We start from the raw sequence: 7,590 nt of genomic DNA, 5'->3' as shown, positions 1-7,590 counted from the left end.
TCCATAGTCAACACTCTTGGCACCAGTAGCCAGGAAATTAAAAGGTGCATTGTCATGGGAAAGTCTGCTGTTAGGGAACTCTCCAAAGTACTGAAGAGCAATGGTGTCTCTCTGGAGACTAACGTGCATCTAATACAGGCACAGTCTTTGCAATCACTTGTTATGCATCAGAGAGTTGGACAATGACTAAGGAGGATAGAAGGAGAATTGATACCTTTGAGCTGTGGAGATGGAGAAGAGTATTGAGAGTACCATGGACTGCTAGAAAAACAAACGGATTAATCCTGGAAGGGGTTAAACCGGGTGGCTCCTTGGAAGCAAGGATTCTGAAGCTCCATCTAACATACTTTGGACATGTTGTGAGGACAGACAGGTCCTTGGGGAAGGACATCATGCTTAGGACTGGATGGATTAATCAGGGTGGGAGTGTTAGAGACAGTGCAATTGGCACAGGACAGAGCAGAGTTTAGGGCTGTTGTACATAGGGTCTCTATGAGTCACAAGCGACTCGACAGCACATAACAACAACACACCTTCATTGAAGCTTGGACCTCTTCTTTCACTAAGATTGGTTCTTGTTCATATGTTATTTCCTGAAAAGGACCTCACCAGAAAACTCATTGTTATACCTCCTAGCTGAGCCTCCAGTGAGTTTTCAAAGGCTGTGAATCAAATGAGAGGAAATCTTTTAGAGCAGCTGGTGGAATTAAACCACTAAAGAGGTACCACCTTTGAGTTAGCAGCACAGCTCCCTACCCACTATTGTTGTTGTGTGTCATTGAGTCAGAACCAACCCATAGCTGATGCGTATAGGAGTTCTTTTAAGAGGCAGTAATTGCCTAGGAGAAGATTGCTTATCCTACTAAAAATGAGGTGAAACAGCTGCAAATATTCATTAATATTTGGCACATGAAATGTATGAAGTATGAATATGAAAAATTTGGAAGTTGTAAAAAACTGAAATAGAACATACAAAGATAGACATTCTAGACATCAGCAAGCTGAAATGGATTGGTATTTACCACTTAGAATCAGATAATGATATGACCTATTGCACTGGGAATGAAAAATTGAGGAGTGGTAGTGAATTCATATTTAAGAAAGCCATTGCAAGATCTTGAGGTACAATACTGTGAGTGATAAAATATTATCCATATGTGTACAAGAAAGACATGTAAATACCACTGTTACTCAAATACGTGCACCAACAGCTAAAGCCAAAGAGGAGGAAATTGAAGAACTCTACCAATTTTTTCAGTCTGAAATTGACCAAGCATGCAGTCAGAAGAATTAATAAATATTGATGACAGGAACATACAGGCTGGGAATACAGTAGAAGGAATTGTTGTTAGTAGGTGACATTGAGTTGAGTACTACCCATGACAATGGGTCTGGATCCTGTCCTACCCTGTACCATCCTCATACTTCATGATACACATTCCTGATGCCGTTTGCAGCAGTCACGGTGTCAATCCATCTGATTGAGTATCTTCCTCTCTTTCATCAACGCTCCACCTTTCTAAGTATAATGTCCCTCTCCAAGGTATAGCCTGTCCTAGCAACATGCCCAAAGTATGTGAGATGGACCAATATCATCTTTGCTTCCAAAGAGAACTCTGGCTATACTTTCTCCAAGATATATTTGTTTGTTCTTTTGGACGTTCATGGAATATCCAGTACACTTCTCCAACACCACAGCTCAAAGGCATCAGTTCTTCTTCTGTCAGTCTTTGTCATTGTCCAGCTCTCAGCAGCAAGTGATCAGAAATGCCATGACTTGAATCAGACTCACCTTAATTCTCAAACTCACATCATTGTTTCCCGGTAATTGAGATTGAGATGGCTATTGGAACAGACAATCAATTACTCATATGCAAATTCAAATTGAGACTGCAGAAATTAAAATAAGCCCACGAGAACCAAAATATGACCTTGAGTCTATTCCACCTGTATTTCAAAATCATCTTAGGGATAGGTTTGAAGTATTGCACACTAATGATGGAAGACTAGTTGAGTTGTAGGATGACATCAAGGATATTATAGGTGAAGAAAGCACTACAAAGACAGAGGAGAAAGAAAAAACCTAAATGGAAGTCAAAAGCGACTCTGAAAATTGCACTAAAGGATTCAGAAGCCACAACAAAGGGAAAACATGCTGATGTAAAAGAGACGAATAGAAAATTTCAAAGGGCAGCTTAAGAAGACAAAATGAAGTATAATAATGGAATGTGCAGAGAGCTGGAATTGGAGAATGAAAACGGAAGAACTCACTGTACATTTCTCAAGATGGAAGAACTGAAAAACAAATGTAAGCCCCAAGTCACCATACTGAAGGTTGCTATGCGCAATATGTTGAATCATCCAGGAACCATCAAAATAAAATAAAGGGAATATACAGAGTTACTGTACCCAAAAAATTGACTGACACTGAAAAATTTTAGGAAGTACCATATGAACAAGAATCAATAGTAACAAAGGAAAAAGTTGAATCTGCACTGAAAGCATTGACAGAAAATAAAGCCCCAGGAATCAGTGGGATACCGAAGGGCCTTTTGAAACTAACAGACACAGCTTTGGATGCCCTCACCAGTCTATGTCAGAAAATTTGGAGGACAACTCTCAGGCCGACCAGCTGGAAAAGGTCCATTTTTGTTTCCATTTCCAAGAAAAATGATTCAACAGAATGTGGAAATTATTGAACAATATTGTTAATATCACATGCAAGCAAAATATTGCTGAATATCATGAAGGAAAAAAAAAGAACAGTACATTTAACAGAGAACTTGCAGAAGTTCAAGCTGGGTTTAGAAGAAGTTGTGAACCATTGCTATCACTGCTGATGTCAGATGGAGCCTGGCTAAGGAGAGAGCATACCAGAAGAATGCCTATTTGTGATTTATTGATTATGCAAATGCATTTGACTATGTGGATAATAACAAACTATGGCTAACACTGAGGAGAATGAGAATTCCAGAACAGTTATTTGTGCTTATGTGAAACCTATACCTAGGCCAAGAAGCTGTTGTACAAACAGAAAAAGAAACAATGCATGGTTTGACATCAACAAAGGCATACATTAGGCATCCATATATGCGTTTATATGTCTGCTCAACCGTATGCTGAGCAAATCATTCAGGAAGCTGGGCTTTATGAAGAAGGATGTAGTATTAGGATTAGAGGAAAACTCATCAAAAACCTTCATCATGCAGATGATACAACCTTGCTTGCGGAAAGTGAAGAGGATTTGATACTCCTGTTACAGAAGATCAAAGATTACAGCCTTCAATATGGATTACATCTCAACATCAAGAAAACAAAGATCCTCACTTCTAGGCCACTAGGCAGCATCATGATAGATGGAGAAAAGATTCAAGTTGATAATAATTTCATCTCACTTAGATCCACAATCAACTTATGCACCAATAGTCAAGAAATCAACAGATGTATAGCACTGGAAAAGTTTGCTGTCAGAGACCTCTCCAAAAGCCCTGAAGCACAATGATGTCATCTTAAAAACTAACGTTCACTTGATTCAAGGCATAGTCTTTTAAATCACCTGCAGTGTGTCTGAAAGCTGGAGAATAAATACATAAGGATGAGAGAGATTGATGTCTTTGAGTTGTGTTGGAGAGGAGAGCAGAACATCCCATGGACTGCCGAAAAAGCAAGCAGATATGCCTCGGAGAGAGTCCAACCAGAGAGCTCTTTAGAGGCAAGGATGGTGAAGCTTCATCTCACATATTTTGGGCATGTTGTTAAGAGAAGCTCTTCCTTGGAAAAGGACATCATGTTTGGGAAGGTGGAGTTTCAGTAAAAAAGAGGAAGATCCTTAACTAGATGGATTGGCGAAGTGGCTATAACAATGAGATCAAGTATACCAGAGAGGATAAGGAAGGCACAGGTTAGAACAGGGTTCAAGTCTGTTGTTCATTGGGTCACTATGAGTCAGATACAACTTAATGGCATTACTAACAAGGTTGGGTTGGTTTTTTTAAAATTGTATTTGGCAATGAATAAATAAATAACTAATTGCACAAAATTCTGTTGTGTAATCTAGGGGTCTTATTTCTTTCACCAAAGTCATATTATCCAACAAACAGTCCTTCTTCAGAGTTTTCAACTTTTGTGTTACTGTCATCAATTATCATTAGTCCATCTTGATTGCATGTTCAATTTAAATGGCAAAATTTCCTAAAAATCCTTAATTTCTTCGTGTCTGACATGCACGGATGGTGCACATATTTGAATGATAGTCGTATTAACAGGTCCTCCTTGAATGTGTATGGATATTACCCCTCTCAGTGGCAGCACTGCATTTCATGACAGATCTTGAACTGCTCTTTTTGATAACGAATGTGACAACCATTTCTCTTTAACTTCTTGTTCCTGGCATAGTAGAAGATATGATTGCCTGATTTAAAATGGCCAAACTAGTCCATTTCGCCTAACTAAGCCCTGCAAAGTAGATCTTTGTGTGTCCCATTTCATTTGTGACGTGGGACAAAATTTCAAATATTCCTAGAGTCATTCTTCCTACATTCCGTGTTCCAATTATTAACGAAAGTTTACAGCTGTTTTTCCTCATTTTGAGTCTTGCCACATCAGCAAATGCAAGTCCATCACTGGGCACAAGTTTTATTCCATTCACATCATTAAGGTAGACTAAATTTTGAGGAGGCAGATATTCTGCAGTCACACAGTGTGTCTTTCACCTTGAGGGGATCTCTTCCAGCACTACTCTGAGGCCTGTTCCAACGTTACTCAGCATTCTCCAGGCTCTGTTATCTCAGCAATAAGTGCCTAGTCCTGCTTCTTCGTCATTAGTTAAGCCACTGTTAATGGGTTTGAGTTTTTTTGTAATTAGAATTGACAAACTTATAAAGTCGTCTTGACCCAAATCAAGTAATTTGCATGTAACTCAATTTTGTTGAACTAAATTGTTCACTCATGTGTTGCAGAAGAAGTTTGTTTGCTCACCTGGAGCAATTTTCCTCACAAACCTCTGCTATCAGGGATATGTTAATTGCTATAAGCCATAAAAAACCTAAATGGTAATTTACATCTCTGGTTACAGCAGCATGTGAAAGAAATACATGCTAAGGAACAGAATCAAGTAGACCTAGGAAATTTTTCTTTAATGACAAAGACATAATTAAAAGGGATTGCTTGATTGGTTTTTGCAGGCCATATCTGAAACTTCTAAGATCATTTTAAGGCTTGGTTTAACAAGTGGTTTAGGGAATAAGAGATTCTGGTAGCAAGATAAATCTTCACACACTATTGAGACATCTAGCTCTTCCTCACAGCCCTCCACTAGTAACAAACTCATGGTTGATCCTCAAGTGGGTCAGAGGCAATAAATAGCTTTGGAGGAGATTGCCCAGCTTTATATCTCAAACCCACTAGTGGATTCAAACCATCATTCTTTGGATTGGCAGCAAAATTCCCTACCAATTAGGCCACCAGAAATCCTTGGCTAAAGCTATGTAAAGATCCACCAGTCATGTTTCATGATCTCATCTGAAAACTAATAAATATGCTTGAAAACACCTGCAGTTATTTCTTTAAATCAATCACTAAAAAAAAATCAATCAATCAATCACTGTAATCTTTTATATGCAATTATTCAACAGAAGCTTATTCTCTACCCTCAAACCATTAAGAACAAGTCTGTCTTGGAGGAAGAGAAACCAGAGTTCTCCTTAGAGGCAAGAACTGTGAAGATTCCTTTCTCTCATACTTTGTGCATGTTGTCCATCAGACCAATCCTTCAAAAAAGACATCATCCTGGAAAAGGTAGACCGTCAGCAGGATGAATTAACACAGTGCTTGTAACAGGAGGCTTGAGCATATCAGAGATGGTAAGAATGGCACAGATAGGGAAAAATTAACTTCTGGTGTTCATAGATCACTAAGTCATGGTCACCTAACAACAACTCTTCATACTTGTGACTTACATGTTAACTAACCAAACAATTTTATTATAAATTTTGGTTGGGCTCTTTTAGTATGTAAGTCTGTTATCATTCTATCTAGATGTATTAATTACATTAATCACTCATAATGAATATTAAATTGATTCAGTGACTGGGGTAATCGGGATGGGTCTGTCAGGGGCAGTGCGATTGGCACAGGATAGAGCAGGGTTTAGGGCTGTTGTATATAGGGTCGCTATGAGTCGCAAAAGACTCGACGGCACGTAACAACAACAACAATGAATATTAAAAGCAAAATATCTATGAATAATTGAATGGGAAAACTAATTGTTATTTGTGAATGTTTATTCAGATTAAAAATAAATATCCATCCACATGTTACAAATAAAAAGGATAAGTCAACCATCAACAAACGAATGGATAGAGAAGCTGTGGTATATTCACACAATGGACTACTACGCTGCATTGAAAAACAAGGAACTCATGCAATATTATTCAAAATGGATGACCCTGGAGGACATTATGCTGAAAACAGGACTGACCTCGGGGGTGGGGGGAGACTGAAAAAGATGGGTTCAATAATGTATACTGCATTGAAACAGATGAGGGAGAAAACTGTTTAAAAGAGATATATGATTAGGTATTTTTGTCATGACAGGAGTCTAGAGCAAAGGCTACATGGTGGAGTGGACTTGGGGAAGGGTTTGTAAAACAATGAAAGAATTTTTATTTTACTTTTATAAGAAAGTAGTGTACTGGGGTGGGGGTTGGGAGGAGAGATTGTACAATAATGAATGAATGGAAGTCCAAAGTCTCTGTAAATTTTTACTGAAATTAATAAAACATTTTTTTAAAAAGTAACTACTACTACAAAAAAAGGATATGTCAAAACCTTAACATATGAAGGAATCTTTTTCATTCATATACATACCAGGATATTGGAGGGAGGCTTCTCAACTACATTATGCAGATAACACAACCTTGTTTACTGAAAGTGAAGCATTTGCTACAGAAAGTCAAGGATTATAGTCTTCTATAGGGTTAAACCAGGCTGCTCCTTGAAGGCAAGGATTCTGAGCCTTCGTCTGACAAACTTTGGGCATTTTGCAAGGAAGGACCGGTCCTTGGAGAGGGACATCATGCTTGAGAGGGTGGGGGGACACCGCAGGAGGGGAAGACCTTCAATGAGATGGATTGATTCAGTGACTGGGGTAATCGGGGTGAGTGTGTCAGAGACAGTGAGGTTGGCACAGGATAGAGCAGGGTTTAGGGCTGTTGTACATAGGGTCCCTATGAGTTGCAAGTGACTGGACAGCACCTAACAACAACAATAGAGCCATAGTGTGTAGCAAGTTGCCCTGCTAACCACAGGAAGCTCATCTCTGGCAACTGGAATTCACCAGCAGCTCCACAGGAATAAGAAGAGCCATCTCCCCTTGCACAATTTATAACCTCTGAAAACCCACTGAAAGGTCAGTTATGGGTCAGTTCCCACATAAAGGCAATGACTTTAAAGGAATTTTTTGGGGAAAAAAGGTTAAAAATAAAAGTCTAAGCACTAGTAATAAGAGAGAAGATAAATAAAAGATAGTTAAAGTGGTTTAAATTTGGAAGAAAAAAATACACTTACAACTCTAGACTTTTAAAAAATTTT

This window comes from Elephantulus edwardii, unplaced genomic scaffold, assembly GCF_000299155.1.
Source record: "Elephantulus edwardii isolate Elephantulus edwardi_28Jun2011 unplaced genomic scaffold, EleEdw1.0 scaffold00037, whole genome shotgun sequence".
Classification (NCBI taxonomy): domain Eukaryota; kingdom Metazoa; phylum Chordata; class Mammalia; order Macroscelidea; family Macroscelididae; genus Elephantulus; species Elephantulus edwardii.
This window is presented reverse-complemented; position numbering follows the sequence as displayed.